Below are 26,418 nucleotides of genomic sequence, written 5' to 3'. Positions count from 1 at the left end.
GTATTTCAAATATCATGTATGAGTCACATATCTCTACACCTCTATGTCTCTCTTATATCACAAAGCATAATATCTTCAAGGTTTATACTATTGGTGCTAGTATGTGATTGTTGATATTTCATAAACGGCTAGGACCCCAGAGCACTCTGTGTTTTCCTGTGTGCACAAACAAACGTGACTAAATGCAAACACCTTGGGTTTCTGTCATATCAGTAAACAAGAAAAACAGAAGAGGGAGTACGTTGCTTTCTCCCACTTTTTGTGTAAATATTTCAAATGAAAGAAGCTACGGATATAGATGCTGTCCTGTCAAAATTGCAGATACTAAAGAAACTTCATCCCGTGTTGAAGACTCTAGAGTCAAATTTAGCATGGATTACCAGCACTGTGGCTCTCCAAGAGATACATATTGAGTATTGAGTATTTCTTGTGTGAATGGTATGGCTCCATAACATATTAACCCTCTATCTGCAATATATAGCATTGTGCAATCCACCATAGATTTTTATAATACCAGTTTCATTTCCCAAGAATAGTTGAAATCTAAGCCATCGCCCACCATTTTTTTTCAGCAATAACTTCCTTATAAGTATGCTTGGTTTTAGATTTTGAATTGGAATGTGTACTTAATTTAAAAAACATTAAAGGTCTTTTAGAATTTCCTTTTGCACTGAAGGTGCTGAGTGTGAGAGACATGAGCTCGGATCTCTAACTCACTCCAGTCCTTAACACAGAGATGATGACCCTGACATGTCAGTGATATTTTTAGAACTAATGGCAAAGCATGTTTTTTTTCTCTTTTTCTTTTTTTCCCCCACTCTCTTCCTGAATACACCACAGACAGCCACAGTTCATTGGACTGGAGAGTTTCAGCTGTATAACTAAAAATAAATGCCTCTGTAAAACACCAACAAAGACAAAGTCAGTTTCCCAACACCACTGAATAAATGTGCTTTAAAATATTCTACAGACTTCCAAGCGCGTAAGTGTCTACGCCTTTTGCCTAGGGCTAGGGTTTTAGAGAAATCCTTTTATTTTTGAGACCATTCAGCTTTCAAATCCATCAATTATAGATTATGTAACTTATGCACTTAACACTTCTGAAATGAACTGCAGTTGCTTTATCCATTAAAGGTGCTGAGGTTACCTTTCGGCAAGTAGCCTTTTGTAGGTGGTTTAGGTATTTTACTTAATGTTTACAGGAGACGTAGTCCTGAGCTCTGTTTTCTCATTACCATACTTAGATGGGCAACCATCAAGATTGTATTCAAAGTCATACAACTTAAGGGGAGGGGTATTTGTGTGTGATTGCCTTAATTATATCTCAGAGATACATCAGAGCCCTGACACTACGTCACAGGAACGAATGGACGATGAAAAGCAGGAGTGAACACATTACTACTCTAATGAAGAAGTTAATCTTTGTCTAGTAGTGTGATTCTACCGTGTTACCAGCTGTTTTATCTGTTCAGCTCACAGAAATTTTTACTCCAGGTAATTTCAGATTCTGACTATCCATACTGTAGGGTTTGGTAGCATTCTTGAGACTAACTGAAGCTTACCAGATGTGAGAGATTAATGGCTTGAGAGAAGCATAATTGTTGTAAGAAAGAGACAGGAACAAGTTAGATAAATTCAAAAAACAGTGGGTTCTCCAGAGACAGGCGCAATGACATTCAAAGACAATTAACAGGCCAATTTTGCATGTACAGACAATCATAAACACATCAACTTCCCCCGTACAGGGATTGACATTATAGGGTGCAGAAGTCAGATGGTGAATACAGTGGGCCCTAGGAAGGCTCCTTCACCCAATGCAGAGCAGATCACTCTTTACCTGTATCAATGGAGAGGATATTTGATGCTTTCTTTCCTTTATCAGGAACATAAGGTAGCACTTTATGTGCAAAAGAACATACGTAAGAATGCACTTTTTTCTAGATCAGCACCAATAGACCATGGGTGTTAGGACACAGGAATCGAATATTAACCCTCTCTCAGTATTCCTATGACAGATCATAATCGTATCCATGTGTACATTGCTACAGTAACTAACATGAACTAACATGATCAAGCACCATTCTGACCCCTTTTCATAGGAGTCTCCCATACCATGTCACCCTTGCACCACTGTTGTGATTATTTTTATCTCCCCCACGGAAGATGGGCACAAAATGAAGAGAAATTAGTCTAATGTCACAATATCGTCAAATGGCAGAACGTCCGGAGTTGCACGGTAGACCACATTTGATCAGTGCTATCACCTCGAGTAACTTCCTCGACCTCCCGATGTGAACTCCTCCCTGCCATCATGTTTAGGTTGGTATTTTTTTGAATCGCAAGGGACATTTCATTTGATGCATGCCACACTCGCTTTATTTACACATCACAGGAGCGCCAGCTGTTTTGTCCCTTTCTCGGTTATTAGAAAATCAAAGAGCTTCATTTCATAGGAGCAAACCAAGTGTGAATCCAGAACGTTTTACTCTGATGGTAAGAACAGGATCCTGGAGTTTGAATCTCCCTGAAACTTGATGTTAGGGTTAGGAGGGGAAAAAAAAAAACACCAACAAAAACAGCTCTGTAGCAAGGGGAGGGCGCGACTTTCAGGAGAGGCTAATGCAACCCAAAATGGCGCGCACCGGTCCTTCCTCATGTTTATCTCACGCAGCTGACTCAACTGCTGACTCAGAGAAATGTTCTTTCTCGAAAGGCTTGCTTCTCATCAGAGATAGGGGAAGTTTCAATCTGGAGCTAAAGAGAAAGTACCTTAGAGAATGAACACTGTTTTCTTTACTTTGATTCCCTTCCCATAAAGGGAGTATGCAATGTTAATGAATTAAACCCTGATGCCACCTTCCGCCTAGCACTTACTCACTAGCAAGTCTTCAACGAGTATGAATTCTCTTTTCTACACGCGAGTCATAAAAAAGTTAACATCTGCTATAATCTGATCATCTGTCTAGGTACACAGTTTTTATAGCAGGAAGGGGGGAGAACGCAAAATCCCTTAATGATGAATTGCTGAGGTGAGGCAGAATCATGAGGACCATTTTAGGCATGTGTTTTATGTTCCTTGTTATCCAACATTACTTATGGAAGCCCCTGAATTACACCCATTCTTAATATTAACAACATAAAGAAGAGTAAAGAGTCGCAAGTGGGTTCCTTTGGGTGAATTGACCGGAACATTTCTGAGTCTGCTCTGTAGGGACCAGATAGACGCCCAACACTGGCCCTTCACTACCTGGAGACAGTTGCCAGTGACCATTGTGGAAAATGTAGGGTCTTGTTTCAGCTTTCAGATACCTTCTATCAGTATGAACAAGAGGCTCATTTTTGTGGGAGGAATTTCTCAGAGAAAAGGTGCATAGCCGTGCCTTTACCAGAAATGTGTGAACTGTTCAGATATAACTTAGGTAATCAGTATGTATAGTATATACGGTTGGATCTAATTTATGATCCATAACATTCCCGATAAACTTTCTCGAGTTATTCATGCCATGGTGATATGATTATCATGGGAGGAGACTTAACCCCTCTGCCCCGCCCTCCCCTGAAACAGCCTCTGTCACTCAGATGTGGATAATGTGACATTGTTGGAGGGGTCTGTGATGCCAAGATAGGCTGTGACATAATAATCTCAGGTTCTCTGCATGCTGATGCTAAGCCGCCAGATGGCTCTTTTCTCGTGAAACTAACCAGTCAAGCACCTCGTAAGGCTCTTTTCATGGAGCTGGGTTGCTGAAATTGTGAGTGGTAGGTAATTCCAAGTACACAGAACTTGTTTTACTCATCATAAAAATTCAATAAAACAGTCCTCTCTCCCTTCATATCTCTCTCTCTCTCTCTCTCTCTCTCTCTCTCTCTCTCTCTCTCTCTCTCTCTCTAGCTCTCTCTCTCGCTCTCTCTCTCCCCCCCTCATGGTCTTTTATCCTCCATGCTGTCCAATGACATCAGGACTGATGTAAGAAAAAACTGAGCCCCCGGTTCGACTTGAGTGTGTCCCCCACCTCCAATCTGATGATGTCACTCTTGCTTCAGAGTGCTATAAATAGCGTGCTGCTTATCTGACACATGGGACTCGCTGTGGGTAGGGAATCCCCCCCACAATCCCAAAAGTGCTGGATGGCAGAGTTGGGATTTAAAAGTAACTGCTTCAATCGTAAATCCATGAGTGGCTAAATCACCACTCTAGTTCTTCATGACATGGGCCTAAATGTGACCCTCTTAAAAAAGGTCTAACGGTGACTGATTTCTGGTGAGACCCTCCCAATATGGCTACCTTCTCTACTCTTAAGACGTTGAGATGGTTCATTTACCCTGAAAGACAAAATAAATCTGGCACTAGCCAGCACTCTTCCCTTTTCATGATCCACTGGACTTTTGAGGGTCTCCAGTGACTCTGGTGTTTCACTGTTAGGCCTCATTTCTCTACTGCAGACCTTTGCGGTGTCTAGAGACCATTCTCTCTCCGTGTGTCACAATAGCACACCCACACCATTTTAAGTTCTTTTGGGTTTGGAAGGATAGATCATGATCATATCCAACCTCATATCTGACAGCCTCCAAAACCCCTAACAAAACAGAGTAAGTTGAATTAATGCAGGTAGAACTCTACATGTAGCTCGGCGTACACGATGTGACAAGTCACTGCATTCTGTCCTTTCCTGTTCCCCATCTATTAGAGTAATAATAGGCATGGTTATCTTCTTCCATAAAAAGTCTTTCAGAGGACAAATGTTCTCTGATAACTAAATTTATTTTTGCTACTGAACATCTATGAATGTGTTCATTTATAAATATACTGGCTGGGAATAAATACATCGATGGAAAATAATTTTTTTCAAAGTATACTTAAGTTGCTATTATAGGAACATACATCTTCTGCTGCACCCAGATTCTAGTTTAGATTACAGATTTTTCAGTGATGGTTTACATCTAAGCAGTCTTTATAGATGGTATGTAGGGAGGCTTCAAATGCTGCTCCCACTCAAAAAAAGTGGCACTCAAAAGTGTCTTCTACTTTTGTCCAAGTTGCACGGTGTAGTGAAGGCAGACATCACAGGAGGAAGTAGGTATCACCCAGAAAAAGAAGTCCTGGTTTCAAATCAATGATAATCTCAAAATTTTATCCCCCACCGATGCTCCCCTTTGGTAAGGCAAAATTGAAAATATAATAAACAAATAAATAAGTAGTGAGACAATGTAAAATTTCATATCAAAATGAAGCATTTGCTAGATCTTTCCAAAGCCACCATCAATGTATTTTCATTGCATGAAAATGGCTTTTTATTCTGACCGTTCTGTACATGCATGCACTGCTCTTCGATCACAGCAACCCTCGTTTGTTGGGTGGACAGGACTGAGTTTGTGCCTCTTCAGAGGCAGATCTTCGAATGTGATATTTAAACTTTGCTCCAGAGAACCCTTCTTAGATTTTACGACAACAGAGGCAGTCCTTTGCTCATTTTCATATTGGCTGTAGTGAAAAGGCTGGAATTACGACGCAGAAAAGAGAAGCTTTTATGGAATACCATGATCCCGAATCAGCTGAAATAAAATTTTATGCAGTAGTCTATTCTTCAGGCCTGATGTGATTTATATGCCTACGATGGCACTTATACATCCACTTTAGAGCTGATTAACTATTTGGTCAAATCTGATATTGGTGGATATTTGTGGGGCAACACAGTTCACCAGAATCTTGATCAGGAGCAAACCCCACAACCCCACAACCCCACAACCTAGTGCCTAGTGTCTTCCTGCTTGATTAGAACATTGTTTTACCAGCAGGATATCCCACTTGGGGACTAATAGGGTAACTATATCTACGTCTACATCTACATACATACATACATACACACACACATATATATGTGTATATATATATATATATATATATATATATATATTAGTTTCCATGGTTAAAATATCCTACTTTACAATGCCAGAGAGCTTGGGTCTGACAGTGTCAGAAATAAGCAGAAAATGATCACCAAAGTACTGAAGTAAGAGGACGATCTGAAGTCCCTGTGTCCATCATGTATGGGTAAACATTAAATGACATAGCGAGAAGATGCATCTATTGATAACTGTAAGCGTTGTCTCATAAATGCATTGGTTTCGGTACTCATAATTCCTGGAAGAGGCTCAAGTCCTATGGAAAGCATAAAATCACAAAGTAGAGTTATGTTTAACTCTGTCTCTAAGATATTTAACATTCCTTTCTCTCTGATGGAAACCGCCATCAAATACAGATTTCTCCTTCTTTGATATCACTTTCCCACTTATGCAACTTGTAGGAAAGGGGACAGTGAGTCACTGACTCATAGGTGAAGTGACTATGCACTCCACCTCTCTGCGTCTAGTACTCAAAAGGATCCAGCAGTCTTCAGATTTAATATATACAGGAAAGACTGGCAAAAACCTCCTTAGAAATTATAACCATTTGCTTGCTTGTTTTTTACGATTCATGAAAACCTCTCTGGTGCTCAGTTACATGGTTTTTTTTTACTGGCTTTTGTTGGTTTTGTTTGTTTGTTTGTTTGTTTGTTTGTTTTTGCTTTTGCAGTTGTTTTTGATTTCTTGAAGCAGGATCTCACAATCTAGCCCTGGCTACCCTGGAACTTGCTATGTAGACCAGGCTGGCCTCCAACTCACAGAGATGTGCCTGCCTCTGTCTCCCGCATGCTGGGGTTTAAGGCCTGTCCCACGGTGCCTGGCTACTTTTTTCGTTTTGAATAATGTCGTTCCTAAACACAGGCATCTCTGTCCTCTAAATGATGTGCTAAGTAATACGCTGGTTTTCCCACTATGTTATTCTTTATTAAATGTGACTCTTTAAATTTTAATCTTTAAATCTTAATCAAATTATTCTCTCATATATTTTCCTAGGAAAGTTTAATCTCAACTCAGATAAAAGTAGAAGCTGTTAGATTTCTTTTTTTATTTATATCTGAAATTTGGATGATAGACTGAATACTCATCAAAGCCGGAATTAGTCTTAACACTGCATCAAAACACATATTTTTATGTTTGCGTAATTAAGTTTTAATAAACATGTTTGATGGCTACTTGGAAAACATAATTTTTCGATGCAGGAATGACATTTTATATGCTGTGATATAAAGAGACTGTGCAAGACCATTTGTTTTTAATTATATTTTGATTATGATAAGCATTTGTTATTTTCCTAAGTAAAGATTCAATTAATCTTATAAATAGATTTTCTAAATTTGAGGCTTAAAGGCAATATGTCAGGCACAACTCTGTACGTGTATTCCAGTCAGTTCGGGCCTTTTCTGACGTCTTCTAGAATATTTGTTATTGTGCGTAACATTTTAATTAGGACCATAGTTTTGAAAGTGCTTACCAGATTTCTGTAACACAAGTGTTCTGTTAAATGAATCGTTAGTCATTAAGAAATTATGTCTGGAATTATTTTTTTAGGTTGGCAGTTAAGTTTTTATTTCTTTCTTGGCCTTTTACATTTTTTAGACATAGCACTTTTTTATTACCGGTTGAAATCTTGGATTATTCAGTATGAAATTAGGAGGTTTTAGATCTACATAAACTTACATGGCTCAAGGAAACTGTAACTGATGTAAATTTGAGACGGAGGCCATTGTACCTGGCCTTTTGCACCTGCTATGCTAGGCAGGAAAATTTCTAATACCTATTTGAGAAAAATTCGAGTAAATTCCTTTGAAATGCATTGCAGTCATCACTAAGCATTGCGTATTATAACAGCGATCGCTTCTGTCAGCCATTTCTAAATGACCGACTTTCAACATGAAATGGACGCACGTGAGCACCTCGTTTCCTACCAGTGATGAAACCTTAGTGTGTCAGTAATGGGAGATTCTGCAGCAGGTGATGGTAATAAACTTCATTACTAGATCTCAAGCACAGGAGTTACATTGGTCTGTACTCGCCAGCATAATTGTTTACTTTATAACGTTTCAATGCAATTATAGACCTGTGTTATACTTCCTGAAGTGTCAGTAGAGTCTTGGAATTCTAACATGACTCTGAAAGTTACAAACAAGGTATATTTAGAGCTCAGAGATCACACATCCAATAGTTTTTTCTTCTTTGTCGCAGGAGAGCTTTTTTCCTTACAATTTATTTGTCATTGGTTTGATTGAGTTTTTATTTCGTTTTCAAACTAACGAAAGTTCTTTTTTTTCCCTAAATATAGTTTTAGAAGCATCTTCTGAACGACGAGACAAGGATGTGGCTTTAGGAGGGTGGCGTGGGCCAGGGTGGCATAGCCAACTCAGTAGAGTTGCCTTTTCTTCGTAGTCTGAAAGCCATGGCATTGGGAATAGTCCTTGGCTCATATGGGGACACAAGGCCACAGCACAAGTTCTGTATTCGTTTCCAATTGCAAAAAGGAGTCTGGAGAAAAACAATGAATTAAAAATAAACAAAGACCCCTGAAGCAAGCAGCTGACAGAAGAATTATGGGGGTTAGTTTGGGAAATTTGACAAAGGGCAACTGCTGAATTAGCCAACTCCTCCATCTCAAAAAATAGCTGGGTATTTTTGAATGTTTCCACTAAAACCCCTAATCCTAAATCTGCCAAATAATGGACGAGGCTAAGACTTGGCAAGACTCTGGCTTCTCTTAAAAAATAAATTGCATAACTCAGAAAGTATGTGGTCCTTCTTGTGAAGGGGTTAGCGCCTCACGGCAGGGTCTAGCTTCCCAACTCTGTATGTGTGAGAGAATTCATTTTTGCTGTGTTGTATCAAGTGAGAGACTGAGAATCTCACAATGCAGACTTATGAATATGACCCTATTTTGTTTCCCCTTGGGTGAGGGCTAGCATTTGTTTGTTTTGTTTTGTTGTTGTTGTCATTGTTGTTGGACAATATAACAAGGTTTTCTAAACATTTATAAGAAGGGAATTAATTGTTTTAAAACAAAATTTAAAATGAAAAGAAAAAGACTGGGGGCCTGGAGAGGTTACTCAGAGTATATAGTGGTCTTTCAGAGGACCCAGGCTTGGTTCGCAGCCACTTGTAATTCTGTCTGGAAGGGACTCAACATACTCATCTAGCCTTAGTCGACACCCGCATTCACACACATATAACCACACAAGAAACACACACAATTTTAATTGAAAATGAAACTGTAGCAAGGGAGAAGGGGGCGTTAAAGTTTTGTGTATTATGTAAGCATTCAAGTGTAATCAGCTCTACTGACATTGAAAAATAAGAACTTAGTTCTGAACAATGGTAAAGTTAATAGGATAGTAATCATTGTATTACTCCAAGGTTGTTGTTACCTCCTAACCTGTCAAATGGTTGCCATCCTCATTCAGCAGAAGGAAGTGGCAGATTATATAGCATGAATGTGTCTTCCAACACCCCACAGCTCTTGCTGGACAGGTTGGTGTGAGAAGGTAAGCACACCAGCAAGGAAGCCATAGCAAGAAACGAGTCAAGAGAGATTTTACGTTGGAAATGTAGAGGAAGGGGAAGCAGTCTCCAATTCACAACTTCGCAGGACACTTGCAAAGGAATTAGATGAAGTGTCAAGAGGCTGCAGATGGAGGACGGCCATGTATGTAAGGCAAAACCTTTCTGCTTATTCATTTCCCGGCATTCTTCCTTCAGAGTACAATTCCATTAAAGGGGACCTAGCTGGAGATACGCTGTTTGTTCACCTGTCTCTCGTTCTTTAGGTCCTCTGTGATTTGTGGAAATTGATAATCCAGCTAAATTGAGGTACAGAATTTATCATCATCATCATCATCATCATCATCATCATCATCATCATCACTATATTGGTTTCCAGAACAAGTCTTTCCTAACCTTTTTTTTTTAACATAGATATCTCATGTGAAATCTCTTTTTCTAGGCATCGTGGCCCTCATTTGGACATCAGAGTTTTTTTGCGCCCCCTCAGGAAAATGAAGATTGCCAAAGTTTGTTTCCCAGAGATTTTCATCAATTGAAGTCTTGCTTTTACTTCTCTGACTGGAAATCATAGATGGCATTTTAAGTGTAAAGTAAAATACTGTCCTCAAGCCTCCTCGTACAAATGTACTATTTGTCTTCATGTGATTGTTTAATCTTGTTTTGACAGCAAACAGAACCCTAGAATTTGTTGGGCTTTCATTTCAAATTAGCTACTGTCCTAAGTAACTAATTTCCACTACTATCTACCAGGCTAAAATGGGCGTGTTTGCTTGACAGAGGATGTTAGACTATCTACTGGGAGACACAAAAAGACTTGCCTTGGCTTTGAAAGAAGATGGGTTGGAAGCTGGAAAGTGATACCTCCCCCACCCCCTCGCCCCATTTCTTCAGATCTGTAGGGTTCCATTTATCTTTTTTATAAAGACTTTATCTGAGGAAAAATTAAAAGTTTTTTTTAAAAAAAGAAAACCTTCTTGCTAAACAGACAGTTTAATTGGTTCCACTATTTTTGGAAACTGCAAGATAAATGCTACGTGCGAAGTTAATAAACCATAATTGGAATTTGCTTAAGAGCGCTCTTTCGTTCCACATGGGCCCATTCACCGCAGGAAGCAATAGGACCTAGCTGGGTTGCAGTAATATATAAGCCCCTTTCCGAAGAACAATGTGACTTTCTGCATGACCTTGAGGAATGTAATAACTGTTCTAGGTCCCCACTGGACAATAAACAAATTGGGGTGGGAATTGAAGACTAAAAACAAATACTGTAACTTAAAAAAAATAAAAAAGAAATAATCCAGCAACTGCTGTCTCACTTCTCAGATGAGGAAGACCATCATATCTGTGCTAATAGTTGCCATTTTCCCACATCTTTATGGTTCTTTTCCCCCATAATGACTTTAATCTTTATCTGATTAATTTTGAGCCGTGTAAGTGCATGGATTTACCTCTGTTACATGAGCTACCATCTGGGTTTTCCATATAACCAAGTTATCAGTGAGCACCCATCCATGACATTTACTAAACAGCATTATTTTGTTGCTGTTATTTCCATTAAAGATACAAAGTTGCATATAGAAAGAAGTGAACAATTTAACTCCAGACATGATACTCTCTAGAACTTGTTCCTTTAACTCATATCACCAACTTGAAATATGTAAAGAGCTAAGAACCAAAGAAAGCTCATTTTCTATGTCATTATGATTTAAAATTTACAATTATCTCTTTCTTATGCATAAGTGCTCTGATGAGTAATCATGTCTATGCACACACAAACACACACACACACACACACACACACACACACACACACACACCTATATGCTTGCGTACAAGTCAGAGGGCTAATTTCAGGCATTGGTCTTCAACTTCTGCCATATTGGACTTTGGGATCAAACTCAATTGGTCAGGCTTGGAGGCAAGAACCTCAGTACCTCAGTCATCTGCGGTCCACTCAACCTTAAACTTTTACGAAACACTTGAAAATGTCTCTGGAGTGTCCTTTTAAAGGGACCTTTGTAGGAATAAGTCTTTAAAGAGAACTGGTACCCATTGCCAATCTGATTTCATAGGCAGTTAAAAGTGCTTACATATTATTAACAAGATTAAACAATAAAAACACAAAACAACACCACACACATATCATTGCAGATTGAGACAGGCAGTAGAGCAGAAGTTAAAGTGCTCAGAAAGTAAACGAAGACTCATGTGTGCTCTGCTGGCTTTCACGTGATCATGGAAAGAAGCCAGCACATTGATGGGTTGATGTGAGAACTTAAAGACCAGAATCTGTGCAAGTGAACCCTGAATGCTAGGAAACCGTAAGGAGTACCCAGAGATGGAGAGACCTGTGCCACTGCAGTGGTCTTGGCTCCTAATGCCAGGTCACGTGTTTGCTAACTGCAGGTGTGAGCATGTTCTCCAGTGATCCAATTCTCAATTTTTTTCTTCTGTAAATTTTTCTCATCTATCCTGGATATAATGAAATGGTTTTAAAAGAAGGGTTTTCTTTGTTTACCAAATGGTGAAAGTTTTAAAATAATAAAGTCTTTTCTTGCCAATCTGTAACAGTAAATATTAAATAGGTAAAATAATCAAGGTCTAAACTGTCATTATTTGTGAAGTTGGATGGGATTTTATAGGTGTTTTTGTTCAAACTGAAACAAGATCCTAGGAGACACCTGAGCTGGACTTTGCATTTCTATCGCAGGTTGATGCTTTGGCTCAGGGCAGGTGTTGGGAATCTCATCCCTTCCTCAGTGTGAGGGCTTTGGAACACAGTTGTCCTGTAACTCTTGGGTCCAGTCAACTTTATTGCAAGGAACCAACCCATTAAGTCTGTTAACGTTTTACATGCATATGAGAAGCAGATGTTTATTTCAAGAGTAAATAGCTATCATATTGCTTTTCCAAGAGATACTTAGAATTTTCATTGACATGCTTATTTGAGAGCATTGTACATACCTGAAATCAGAACACAGAAGTATGTGGCCTTTGAGAAGGACTTAATTAATTCTTAGGTATGTGTGGAAATTTGCTTAATGCAAATAAAAACGTAAAATTTTGAATTGACTGATACACCTAAAAAAATTAAATATACAGAAAAATATTGCTTCTCCCAAGAATAGTATTTCTTAAAATTAAAGTTGGGAGACATGTCTTTAAAATAAATTAACCCAAAGAGACTTTCTTAATGTATATTATATTTACTAACATTCAGGATACTAAAATTAGAAACAGAGAAATGTCAAGAGAGTAGTTTTAACTAGTAACAGGCTCCAGCATTTCGGGAGGTAGAAGTAGGAGAATCAGGAATTCAAGTTCAAGGCCAGCCTGACCTAAAAATAAAAAGCCCCAAAGTTACTCTAGAGTAACAATACTACATTCTTTTCACAATAATATGTTGTTTTGGAAAAAAAAACATAAACACCAAATACTTTCTGAAGTATTTAGGGAGAGCCATTCCATTGCTCTATCTTATTCTTGCTGGGTATCTTTTAATATCAGTTCATTGTTTGGACTGAGATATATGCATAGAAGTTTGTTTTATATAGAGAACAAATGGAGAGAAAGCATGGCGAACGGCCATTTCTCAGAATTGAGGACATCCGTTCTTGCAACTCCATAAAGCTAACAAATTCAAATTTCAGGAAAACGATTGTCATTGTCCTAGCTTCTTACTGGAACAGGAAAACCCACTCACCTTTCTTGCCATTGGAAAAAGACCTCTCCAATGGCAAGAAACTTGTGCCACAAGACCACAGCTCCTGGGAAAATAAGTGGGTCCTGGGATATGCAGATCTCCCACATGTTGGCCCATTTCATCATAAAATCTCCAGCATAAAAACCCTCTCCTGTTTACAAATGTTACCACCGAGCTCATCAGAAAAGTTCTGATGTTTCAGAAAGCTGTTGTGCTCCTGATGGTAAATTTAAGCTTTGCACAATACTAATTTTTTTTTGCTCCAAAGCTTGAATTTGATCATTGGCAACAATACAGCCATATGGTTGATTTCTTCAAGTGGCTAAGTGGCTTCATTTATTTTACAGAGAATGCCTGTTAAATACTCAAGTCTAAATGGCCATAATTGTCTTTGCGTGTTTAAAGTAAAAATAATATTCCGTGAAAATGGAACGGTTCAACTCACAACCCAATTGCACAAACGCTTTCCTTACAAGACAAGGCCTCCATGTGGTTTTCCAGACCGAGAGCACCGCTTTCTACTTCCCTTCGCCCATTACTTCAGACTTTTAAAAATGTATCAGAGGTCAAGATTTAATTAAATTGATAATGCCTTATTATTTTTGCTTCAAGAATGTTTTTTTGGTCAAATTAGCATTTGTTTTCAAAGTGAGTAAATGCTGGAGAAAACCTCTGTGAATACCAATGTTTTTCAGAGAGAAGGTCTTAACTTCTGCCAGACAACACTGCTTTGGCCCATCAGTGCAAATGTCAGCACAATGAAAAAGACGATAATTTAACAACTTTATAAAAACAGTTCTGACCTCAGAAATATTCTGGGATCTTAGAATATATTTGGATGCCTTGAAAAACCAAACTTAATTATATTTGTATGTGACAGCAATACCGACATATTTTCTACATTTTTTAACATTAATAACTACTAAATCTTTGGTTTTGTGAACCTCTTCGATAACCTAATCGCTTTCTTATCATTCCAGATTCCAATGCAGTTATCAGTTTTCTTAAGGTGGGCCCTCATGTCAGAAGTGTTCATTGATGAGGTTCTGCTGTTACGTTTTGCTGTTAAGAGTTGCTGTTAAGTCATTTTTGAAAATATTCTTCCTTCCCTGTCCGCTTGAATGCAGAAGGCAAATATGTGGCTTCAAGGATGGCCACTGAGCAATGGCTAACAATAAGTTGGGTCATTCCTAAGAGAGGACAATTCCCTTTCTCCCAGCAGTCATTAGTTGCCTATCATTCTTTGCCCAGGAGTGGGGTCCTGTGAAATTTTCTTCATCATTAACGTTGATATTGTTACTCTTTAATAATGTTGACTTTACCGTTGCTCTGGTACTGTTTACGTAGCCATTTCTAGAAAAGGCTGGTTTCGCAGTGGACCTCTTGGTGGTCTTATTCCTATACTCTTTCCGTGTCCTTTTCCATGATTTTCCCTGAGCTAAAGATGCAGAAGCTGTGACGTAGATGTATCTGTTAGTCCTGGGCTCCCTGCAATATGTTGATTTCTACACTGTGTCCTCTTGTAGTTTTCTGTGGTGATCTTTATTAGCTGCAATGAATGACTTCTTTGATGGGGGTGATCATTAGACTTATCTGTAGGTATAGGATTAGATTTAACTGAAGGAACCAGCTGGTCTATCAGAGTAGTGGAATGGTTTTTTTCCAAGGCCCATGACTACACTAGTTACACACAGACAGTGATAATGACCAACTGAATTAAGCTTAGGTAGTAAAGTGCGTTATTACATCAAATATACTATCATGTTCACACGCTGGAAGAAAAAAGCTATGAGAAGACACGAAGTTTCCACATGAGGGTTTGGGTATTATACGAAGCACAAAACACACATAATAACTGGTCCTTCTTTTTTTGATTTTAAACAGAATCACACCTTTGGGGTATAGTAAAATAACCCCCAAATGAAAACATAGAAGATAAAATTTGCTTCTCTTTTCTTAATTTTTTTGGCTGGTTTTACATAGACTAGAGTAGTGTGTTAACTTGCTGTAATAAAAACTGCCAAGCATGTGCCTATAACTGGACTCCAGGAGAAAACTCTGCCAGGCAACTGTTTCTTAATGATACAATCTGCATATTTTAATGAGGCTGGAAATGTAGAAAGCTGTGTAGACCCTAGGCTCTGCTCATTCTGGGCTTTCCCCTAGTAGACTGAACATTGTTTCCCTTCATTAACATATGATAATGGGAAATGGGGTTCCTATCAGCACCTACCAGACTGATATAGCTTGACATTTTCAGACTTGAGATGGAATACTAATAACCTTTCTGTAGTGACTGCATGTTGTGCTTAGGCTAATGATCACTCAGTCATAGAGAGGCCGCCATGGCTACCACACCATACAGCATAAAAACAGAAGCAAACTAGCTATGACAGAGCAAAGCTTCTGAGGATGCAAGGACTAAATCCCTTTTTCTCTTGTCTTTTCTCTTGTTTTCTCAGTTTTGTTATACGAGTTCATGTTGGCCAGGTTTATATCAACTTGATAGAGGCTAAAGTTATTTCGGAAAAGGGAACGTCAGTCAACAAAATGCTCCCATGGCATTGGCCTGAAGGCGAACCCGTGGAGCATTTTCTTGATTTATGTGGAAGGGACGAGCTCACTGTGAGTGGTTCCAACTCTGGAATGGTGGTCCCGGGTGCCGTAAGAAAGTAGGCTGTGCAAGCCGTGGGGAGAAAGCCAACGAGAAGCACCCCTCCATGGCCTCGGCTCAGCCTCTGCCTCCAGGTTCCCACCCTACTTGAGTTTCCGCTCTTTCTTCGGTTAGGGACTGTAATGTGACGTACAGGGGAAATAAGCCCTTTCTTTTCCAAGTCGCCTCAGGTCACAGTGTTTTATGACAGCAATAGAAACCCTAACCATTCTTACGTTTCTTCATTTGTTGCACAGATTTCTCAACTGCTTGAACATTTGCTTTTCTTCGTTTTAATTTTCTTTTCCCTACTTCTTTTACCCACTAACCAAAGGCAGCTACAATATGAATTACTTGATATCCATTATTTTATTTAACATTAACCATATTATAAAATAAGCATACATGTAAATTGTTTCTATATGCACATAAAAACACATATCTTCAGGGGTACGAATTTTAGATGTGTGTATGATATTGACAATGCCAGTATGTAATCAAATGATATGTTACAGATGTGTGAGTGTGAATTTGGTAAGATCACATACATTGTGTAATCCACACAACCAAAACGTTGACCTCCCCTCCCCCCAGACTGAACCAGATTCATTTAAACTTCTCAGTTATCATGGTTCACCTTTGGCACTAGAACAATCAGAAGTATAAATAGTTTTTATGTTGCATTTTCCTTAGCTTGTAAACCACTCAATTTAATTATGTATGAATTGGGGGTGGTGTGTCTGGACCAGTTACACATAAATATATAAAATCAGGAGTCTCCTATATAAAACTACCTATACCAGAAATCTATGAGGAAATGTCCAGAACAGATTAAACTGTCAATCTGAGAGTCAAAGAACATTCTCATTTACATCCATGTTATTTGGATATGCATGTTTCATAGATTACTTTTTAGAGACATATTATCTAAATTTGTCTTCAAAACTACTAGATTGTAAGTAAATAAATATTATGGAATCAAAATAATTCTCACCAAGACAATCATCTTTAGAAAAGCAGGTGTTAACATCTCAAAGGGGGAGGGGGTATTCTCTCTTCCTAAACATCAAGGTTCTGTGGTGGTTATTCACGTTTTTCCATAGTCTCTCAGACTTCCTGCTATGTGGCTTCATACTCTGCATTACTCTGGTCACTTCACTTTCCAGAGTTTCTTCACTGTGACTCTTAGGAGGCCATGATTATAAATCCCTTTCCTTGTACTGGAATTCTGGACCCTACAGATTGTTGGACCATTAGTTGCAGTGAGTGAACTAAAGATTTATCCATCGTTCTCAAGAGAGGGGGCATGGACCAAAGAAGCAGTCCATGAGAAGAACTTGATGCAAAAATGTCCACGTGACTTCAAAGGCAAAGATCTGAACTCACTGTAGTGCTTGTGAGTCAATAAGCCAGGGACAGTTGAAGAATCTTCACTCTACCAAACCACCCGAAACGTTTGACACCCTAAATAACTCAAGGAATGTGGTGAACTGTTTTCAAATGTTATTGAGGGGGGCTGCAGAAGATGGCTCAGTGGTTAAGGGTATTGAGTTAAGAGGACCCTGGTTCAATTCACAGTGCCCACGTGTTGGTTCATCTGTAAATTCAGTTCTTGGGGACTCGATGCCCTCTTTGGGCCTCCACAGGCATCAGGCATGCATGCAGTGCAGAGACATACATGCAGGAAAATATAGCCAAACACATAAAACAAATGATCATTTTGAGTAAGCTTTCTCCGGAAGGTTCTGATGTGTTCATGTTCAGTCCCTGCAGGCACGTGGATCACGGAAAAAGCTGTCACCTGTGCCTGCGATATTCCAACCCGGGGCTTTCCTCGTGCTCCCTTAGCTGACTGTCACTTTTCCATCCATGTCGTGATTTGCACCAATGGCTGGCACAATAAGATTGATTCATTGTCTGGTGAGACATTTATGTCAACCCCTGTATCAGGTACAAAAATCATTCTCAAATCCCTGTCCCTTTGTGGAAGAAAAGTATATCCCATACAGAGGAAATTGGAACTACAAATGTACATCTTTACAGAAAATCTAGAATGTTCTGCTTTTAGGACAGTGCCTGTGAAGTGGTTTCTGAGTTCCCCGGTGTCTGCATTCTTGCTTGTAGAAATATCTCAGGCCTGAGATTCTGTGTCTTAATAGGGATCCTAGTTAACTGTGACCTAGACTGTTTGAGTAGTCTAGACACAGTTGCTGCTGGATCTAGTGACCCATTTGCCTTCTCAACAAAGGCAAGGATTCAAACATGGCAGAGTCAGAATCTTCATTAGGGAGGGACATTGCTTCAAGAATGTGGCCAAAGTCCTAAGCCTGATAAGAAAGACATCTCCGTTCCTCACAGCTTCTGTGACCCATCCTCATTTTCCTGCTGGCCACTTTGACCACACCTTTAAAATGTGTTTGGTCTCCTAGCTAAGGTCATAAAGAAACATTTCATGGAGAATAAACCATCATAAACACGAGATGTGTAAATGGAACTGGCCCCAACTCAGTAATTTCCTTGAAAGATTCTGAACTCATGATACTATAAACAAGGTGTTATAATGGGAGTGTTTAATATGATACCCAACAACCCAGGATCTCTCTAGAAAATAGGTACGGGTCTGAAAGATGTCATAGATTTTGCTGATATCAAACACTGATAACTGAGTATAAACCTTCTGTAATCCATTTATCCTGATAAAATTGCTGGAATTCTTTGTACATGTATGTACTAACATTATTTTTAATTTGGGTTCAAAGTAAGAGGTTCCTGTCATGAGAAATTATTCTCAGTTCACTGTGAATGCTGATCTGCAGTGAACTTTTACTCCTTTTGTCTTTGGAGGTGACTTTTCATACCCAGGGGACACGTGTGGCGAGAGATGTTGCCACTGTATCATCGGAATTTGTGGAATTTTTATATCAAAATTTGTTGGTTTTTTTTTCTCCCCTTTGATCCTATGAAGCATTTTCCTGAAAGGCTTCTTAAATATTCCTAGGTGTCTGGTTGTGTATATGCTTTAATCAGTCATAGAGAAACGAAATACATTATTTTGCATAAAAGTATTTTAACTTTCTGACAAGGTGGATGAGTGTCTCGTGTGATGAGACTATTGCTACATGAAGTTTATAGATGTGTGCCTACTTCTTGATCAGGGCCTGCATTAAAGTCTTCTCTTTTCATTATTGTTGTATAGTGAATTAGTGCAAAATAAGTTTAACATTGATTAAAAATATTTTATTTATATTTTCCATTTTGAGACTTGGTTACATGTGTATTTCAAGGCTTCTACCCTCCTTCTCTCCTCTCAACTTCCTTCTGTGCCTCCTCCAATTCATGACCTTATCTTCTATACAAATTGCTATTATAAATGCATACACACATACACATCTTTTGTTATAAATGCATACACACATACATACATACATGTATGCATGCATATGTACACATATACATCTTTTGTTATAAATGCATACATATATACATACATGCATACACACACACACATACACACACACACCACTGAATCCATTTAGTGTTACTTGTATGTGCACATTTAGGGCTAACACCTTGAGGTTGAATAACTAAGCACCCTTGCTAACAGGATTTTATTTTGAACAACTAGACTCCAGAGCTCCCGAGGGACTAAGCCACCAACCAAAAAGTACACATGGAGGGACCCATGGCTCCAGCTGCATATGTAGCAGAGGGTGACATTGTCTGGCATGAATAGGTGGGCTTTCAAGCTTCCAGAAGTTAGAATGAGCCACAGGGCCAGCACATGAAGGAACCATTCAATGAAGTGCACTCATATGTAGAAAGTGTTGGCTAAATTCAGTATCAGCTTCCAAAGGATGTCAGCAAAAGGCTCTCCTCCTCCCCTCAGAAAGAGGACAATTCCCTCTGAAGAATGTGTACCGTTACATGTGAAAAAAGAAAGCCTCTCCCTCTCTCCAGACTTTGAGAAGCTCCAGCCATACCGCTTAGCATATTAATGGCATAGATCCTGCCCCCTCTTCTCTAGAGGTCTCCTATTCTACACCTTTTACAGAGCAGCTCAGTCACCCTCTATATTTAATTATTGTCTGAATTAGATTAGATACTACATGTAAAACACTTAACTTAGCCCCTGAGGAGTCAGCACGCCAACATCCTCTTATAGACCCCACTAGTAAACCTATGACTGGGCAAAAAGAGGTCATCTTATTCTTGGTGGCCTTTTGAAAAATTCCCCTTGCTTGCCTATGCATAGGAGAATCTCAGCTCCATGAAACAGATGTGCTTTGCAGTCAAGCTGTGTGTGTGTGTGTGTGTGTGTGTGTGTGTGTGTGTGTGTGTGTGTGTGTGTAAGTTTAAGGCCAACAGCACAAACTCCATTCCATGGTTACTTTTGAATTCTTCCTTTAGAGCTTCCTATTGAAATAGTAAATGTTAACAAAAGAAATGTTTAAACAAAGCACTATTAGGTTTTAGTCTAATTCCTTTTATGCTTCTGTTTAATTCAGACAAACTGGCAGAGTTCATTCTTTTTTTCCCTGCTTCACTTAAAATGGTTACAGACGAATGACCTTTCTCACAATCTGTGATCTCCCTCAAATTTATTTCTCAAGAATTTTAGTGCACCTTAATTTTTTAAAGGAAAAAAAACACCTATTATAATTTGTTAATCTAACTCTGCTGCCAAGTTGGCTATTTTATTTAACAATAAATTGGATGCAAAAGCTGCTCCCTGAGGTAGAAAGCTGAGTACCAAAATGAAAAGTTTGGCAGTTTAATTGACATTTTATAGTGTCCCCAAGCAAATGCTAACAAAAGGTAGTTTCACTGAAGGTGATATATGCATATTTCCATTGTTACATACACTAGCATACATGTACATATGTATACATATTTATCTGTCTTGAGAATTATGCTACAACTGAACTAAGGTTTTTTTTTTCCTTTAATATACACACATGGATGCCCAATGGAAAATCATTGTAACACAGAAAAAAGGTAAATGCTTGCTTACTTGATAGAATGTTAGTCTGGAAAGTATATTTTTCCATTGTATTAACATCAACGGAAAATACAAAATATTGTCCTGTGGGTTGAATTGTGCAATTAAATAATAATTTATAATTTAAAGTGTTCACCCTGGCTCCCTAGAAATAAGGCATTCTAGGGCAGTCTTCATGAAGTTAATGAAGATAAAGAACTGGGGTACATCTGAATCCTGTAGAACTGGTGTGTGCGTGTGTGTGTGTGTGTGTGTGTGTGTGTGTGTGTGTGTGAGAGAGAGAGAGAGAGAGAGAGAGAGAGAGAGAGAGAGAGAGAACATTTTGTGACAAGTAAAATGGTATACATCTTTAGTCCCAGCACTAATAAGAGAAAGGCAGACCTCTGTGAGTTCATGGCCAGTCAGGACTACAGAGTGAGACCCTATCTCAAAAAAGAAAAAGAAAAAGAAAGAGAGGAAAGAAGGAAGGAAGGGAGGGAGGAACAGAGGATCAGAGGGAGGTGGGGAAGGAGGGAGAAGAGAGAACTTAGTCAAAAGGATATGGAGAAACATGGGGAAACAATCCTGCCAGAGGCTTGACTTTGGCTTTCTTTTCTCTAGAGTATAAGCAGTAAGTGTCTGAAGTTTTAAGTGTGTAATTACAATAGTCTTGGTAAAGTAGTATACATTCCTTTACAGGAAATAGAATATCTTACAGAAGTTGACTTCAATGAGTATCACACACACACACACACACACACACACACACACACACAGAGAGAGAGAGAGAGAGAGAGAGAGAGAGAGAGAGAGAGAGAGAGAGTTTGTTCATATCTGCTGCTGAGGGACTTGCCTAATATGTGTAAAATTAGACTTGAATAAGTTCTTATCACAAAGGCCTCACTGGAGAGTTCTAACGCCTTCATCATCATACATCAGACATTTCATTCATCCCTTATAAAGGGCTTAAGACAGGAGGGATGAAGGACAACATATCAAATGGCCCAGCTTTCCTTCAAATAAGAGGAAACCTTGGTTTCAGATCCACTGAATTTTACTGCACCGACTGCACTGCATGCATGCTAGTAAAAACAAAAACAAAACAAAAACAAAAACAACAACAAAAATCCTGTGTGTATGAAAAAAGGGAGATGTTATAAACCAGGACTCACTCTCTATGCACCTTATGTCTCTTTAAATATCAGTCCCAGGGTAGAGGTCTTCATCCAGCTGGTGGCCCTATTAGAGAGGAGACTGGTGGATTAGGAGGCTTTAGAAGCCCTGATGCTGTGGAAGCTGGGTAATGCACAGGTAGTTGATACAGAAACCATGGAGAAAAGCTCTGAGCAGGGGAATAGCTAAAGACAAGAAGGCAAGAGGCTCTGTGAAACCCAGATTAATCTTCCCAGGAAGGAGCAGAGACACTAATGCCTGAGAAACATAAAAACAGACTGCGAAAGAGCAGAAACGGAAAATAGTCACATTATAGCTTTTACTTATTTCGTTGGACTTTTATTTCCAAATCACACAATTGTCTGAGATGATTTAATGCACAATTACATAAAAAATGAAATTAACATGGTTTTAAAAGCATAAAAGCAACTGCTAAATAAAGCCATAACATTTTTCTCTGTGCTACCAAGATAATGAACCATATTTTTCATTTCTAACTGTGCTTCTGTGTCATGAGTCTGGAATTTGGGGCAGGAGGGGGCAGGGAAATATACCTCTGCTACTGAGAGACTATCTCACAGCTCCCCAGGAAAGTGGCTTTTGTCACTTCCAGAGAGCAGTGTATTGAGGAACAAAACAGCAGGGCCTGTGAAGAACTGTGTCTCCATGACACTGAATACCTAAAAACTCTAACTGGTACATCGGGTAGAGAAGAGCAAAGGGGGGGGGGGCTACACATCCCAGATTATGAATCTTGGTATCTATTTGGCTACATAGAGATTAGTTCTGACTCACAAGGATTCTCTTTCTTGATGTGGACTAACACTTTAAAACTCTGTGCATACATGGACAGAACATACAGCAACCCTGTCATTTGCGTACACTCATATAAGTTAAATGTGTGTGTATACATGCACATATATATACACATATACATATGTATATATGCAGACATACATGTAATATATATGTATATATGTGTGTATACACACACACACGTGTGTACATACAGAAACATTCCTTAGATGTGTGTGTGTCCAATTTTTCTAGAGGAGAAATTAGACTGAAACTTTTCAGAATAAATTTGTAAAGATAATAGTATTATATGATAGAATTATAACTTTGTCCACTAGTTGAATAAACAGAAGTATATAGGAAGTGCCTCTCTTCCTCCAGAAGCTGTGCTCCTATTGAACACAGAGATAAACTCACAGGAATGTTTTTCTACCCTTGGGGAGCAAGCATACAATCTAATAGAATGCTACATTTTACTATTCCTTAGCTCTGATGTATGGATGTATGCCAAAAGAATACATTCCTGGAGGGAAGAGTGCAATCCACTGATTTTTGTCACCAGAGATTAATGACTAAAGTCACTTAGTTGAGGAGCCTGTGTGAATGGTAGCTAGCAGCTCCATCATCTATGTACTTTGCCTAGGCAAGAAAATGGTTCATATTTTTTTTTCCTAGAGCAACTTTATACCTACCTGTGAGAACCCGGATATGGTCTGATCCTGACCACACAGGGAGCACACAAACTCAGGATCCATGTTATGTCATGGGTTGCAAATTTTACTGAAGCACTCGTAGTCCATAATGGCAGAAAGACCAGATAGCTGTCCCCAATTGGAGCTGAGAGAGAATTCGGCAAAAGCAACTCGGAGACAGAGGATACTTGGTTAATCTCAGCCTGATTCTAAACAGACAGGCGCGTCCCCAAGACTAGGATCTGGCTGTACATCTCTCCATACCCTTTTCATGATTTAGTCTACTTAGAGCTTGTAGGAAACTATGCTGGGTAAAAGGGAAAGGGTTTGTTCTGGGGACGCCATGATAGCTATGACTCACGAAGTCAAGTGTAACAATCTGAATGCACCCATCTGTGAACAAGACTAAGGTTTATGTGTAAGTGTTCAAAAAATATCCATCTGTGCATTTATGAATAGGAAGATAATATCTCAGTATTGTCTCAGTGAAGGAAAATGTGGCACTTTTGTAAGACTCTGGATGAAGCAACTAGTGTCTTCTCATCCCATACAAAGGTGCAAAGGGTCACCTTTGGAGAATATGTGTCTTGATTGACACAGTCTAGCCTAATCCCAGTTACTGCTGCTTTGGAACCTAGGGTTGTGATCACTTCAGGAGTTCTCTGTACAAATTTAATTTATCCAGATGGTATCTAAGTTTGCACATTCATAAGAAAAATTATCTATTTGAAAGAGAAGTCCTCAATGAAACAAAAGGATTTCAGAATGACTCGAAAATAGAGCAAGTCAAATGTTTTATATATAAGTGTACACTGACATGCCAGTCTATATATGTATATAATTTGTGTATGCATAACTATAATATGTAGACTTTTAAATACACACACATATTATATATATATATTAATCATGAGTATATGTTTGGTATATGCATATGTATATTTTACAGCCTTCTACATACAGATAGGATTTAACACCTTTTCGGTCATTTTTGTCTTTCCATAACAAGTAAAAATGATTTTGTTAAATTATCCAGAAGGTTTACTACCAAACAACAATCTCTGTTAGATGGAAAATGCCAGAAAAAAAGCAGGATCATCCCTTATTCATGTCATCTTGAAAACTCATGAGAAATACTGCCCCCTCATCTAAGTGGCCAGTGTGTCTTCGGTACCATTTAACTGTGTATTTTTGTGTGTGTGTGACAGTGTATTATGCAAAATTTAACAAATGCTCAATGTTTTCTTATGAACTGTTAACCTAATATCTTCTGCTTTTAAAAGGTAAAATATCATGAAATGATTGGAGAATCAGATTACCTGGAACCCTGCAGGATCCCCAGATGGCCTCTGAATAGGCAAGCAAGGCACACATAGTGGATATGAATCCTAAGTTAGCTAGTGTAATGTTTTTCTTCCTGCTCTAGCATCCACTCCAGGAATTCTATTCTCTCCATCATAAATGCCTTCCTCTATATGTAATATTAACAGTAAAATTATTATGCTACCATATAAGATATTTTAAAGCCTGGTTTTTAGAAAGCCTCTGCTTTCTAGTTATGACCCTGACTCTCTTCTAGCAAGGGACCACTGCTAGCATGTTATTTTCTAAGCCCGTTATTTCCCATCTCACTGTCTTGAAGCGTCATGTCTTGGAACGTGTCATTTCATTAAAACTGACTTCTTCAAGGTTACTAATGACCTGTTGCTAATCCCAGTTGCCCCTCCTGCCTCTTCTTACAGAACTCGTTAGTCGGGTGGCCAAGCACATCACTCATCACCCTTGGTATACGTATTACCTTCTCTCAACTTCCAGGAGGATGTTTTGACCATGACTGACTGGCTGTCCTTACTCATTTTCTTTTGGTATTCCCTCGTCTTCCCTCTGACATCTTCATTTTAACTGTTTTCTGCTCATTTGTCAGAAACTTGCTATGCACTGTAAAAAAAAATCCCTTTCCCCAGGTGACCTCACCTCAGTCCTCTACATCAACATTTATGAGCCCTACCTCCACATGTGATTGCCCCTGGACTTCAGACTTAAATATTCAACCGTTCACTCAATATGTTCCCTTGAAGGATAATCAATATCCCAAAGTTGACATGTCCAAAATTGAATTCTTGATTTTTACCTTCCAAATGGCCTTCTCCACAGCTTGCTCCATCCAAGTCAAGAATAACTCCATCCCTTTGGGTTTTTTTTTGTTTGTTTGTTTGTTTTGTTTTGTTTTTCAGGTCAAGATCTTTAGAGTCCTTCCTGATTCATGACTTGCCCTCAAGCCAACAGTCCATATCCAGTTCTCAGAGTTAATATATTTTAGAAATATTTCAGGCATTAAACCACTGCTGACCAGGTCCCCAGTCTAAGCCTCAGTCCTTGCTTCTCTGGATCATGCATAAGCCTTTATCGGCCTTTCTAAAGAGGTTGTCTTATTATGACCCTTGACCCCTGTAATCTCTGCTCTCAAAAATGGCAGCCAGAATGATCCTTTGAAAAGATAAATCAAACCCTGTCAGCCTTCGTTTTAAATCTCTTCAATTGCTCTCTGTTCCACTCAAAGTAAAGGTCTAAATCCCTACAGTGACCTGTGCAATCTATCACCACTGACCTCCTATTCTCCTTCCAACCATATACTGTTCTAGTGTACCTGCATCTGGCTGACCCTATTAGTCTAGGCAGCTCTCAACTCCACTACTCTTTTAACTTCCCATTCTTTTGGGGGGGATTTCTTTTTTTTTTCCACAGAAAACTATGAGACTCCTTTCCCGTGTCTTCCAGCCTTTGATCAATTATTGTGTTGCTTCTAGAGAGCTTCTTAAAGAGTTCAAAGTCACAACGCTGGACACTAGCAGTTCTACATGGTCTCTGCCACACTTCATTTTGCTCTGTGATGCTTAGCACCTTCAGAACACATTATGTCGTCCACTTGCTTATAGCTCTTAATTATATACTCCACAAAGGCAAGAATTTATGTATATTTTGTTCAGTGTGA

At 38.9% G+C, this 26,418-nt stretch overlaps 1 protein-coding gene and 1 long non-coding RNA gene across 7 annotated transcripts in view; both read left to right on the top strand.

Annotated features, from left to right (window-relative positions):
- The window catches only part of Tenm2 (teneurin transmembrane protein 2), a 1,226,262-nt gene that overhangs the window by 444,207 nt on the left and 755,637 nt on the right, over nt 1–26,418 (top strand).
- Nucleotides 2,072–10,736, top strand: LOC120095249 (uncharacterized). Of its 2 annotated transcripts, XR_015631528.1 has the most exons (4): nt 2,072–2,319; nt 9,386–9,574; nt 9,696–9,738; nt 9,872–10,046. It is a non-coding gene; the product is annotated as an uncharacterized LOC120095249 (long non-coding RNA). The 2 variants fall into 2 exon arrangements; XR_015631527.1 differs by lacking the exon at nt 9,386–9,574 and having other exon boundaries at nt 2,080–2,319; nt 9,872–10,736.

Source organism: Rattus norvegicus, chromosome 10 (assembly GCF_021556685.1).
Source record: "Rattus norvegicus strain SHRSP/BbbUtx chromosome 10, alternate assembly SHRSP_T2T, whole genome shotgun sequence".
Lineage (NCBI taxonomy): Eukaryota > Metazoa > Chordata > Mammalia > Rodentia > Muridae > Rattus > Rattus norvegicus.
This window is presented reverse-complemented; position numbering and strand designations above follow the sequence as displayed.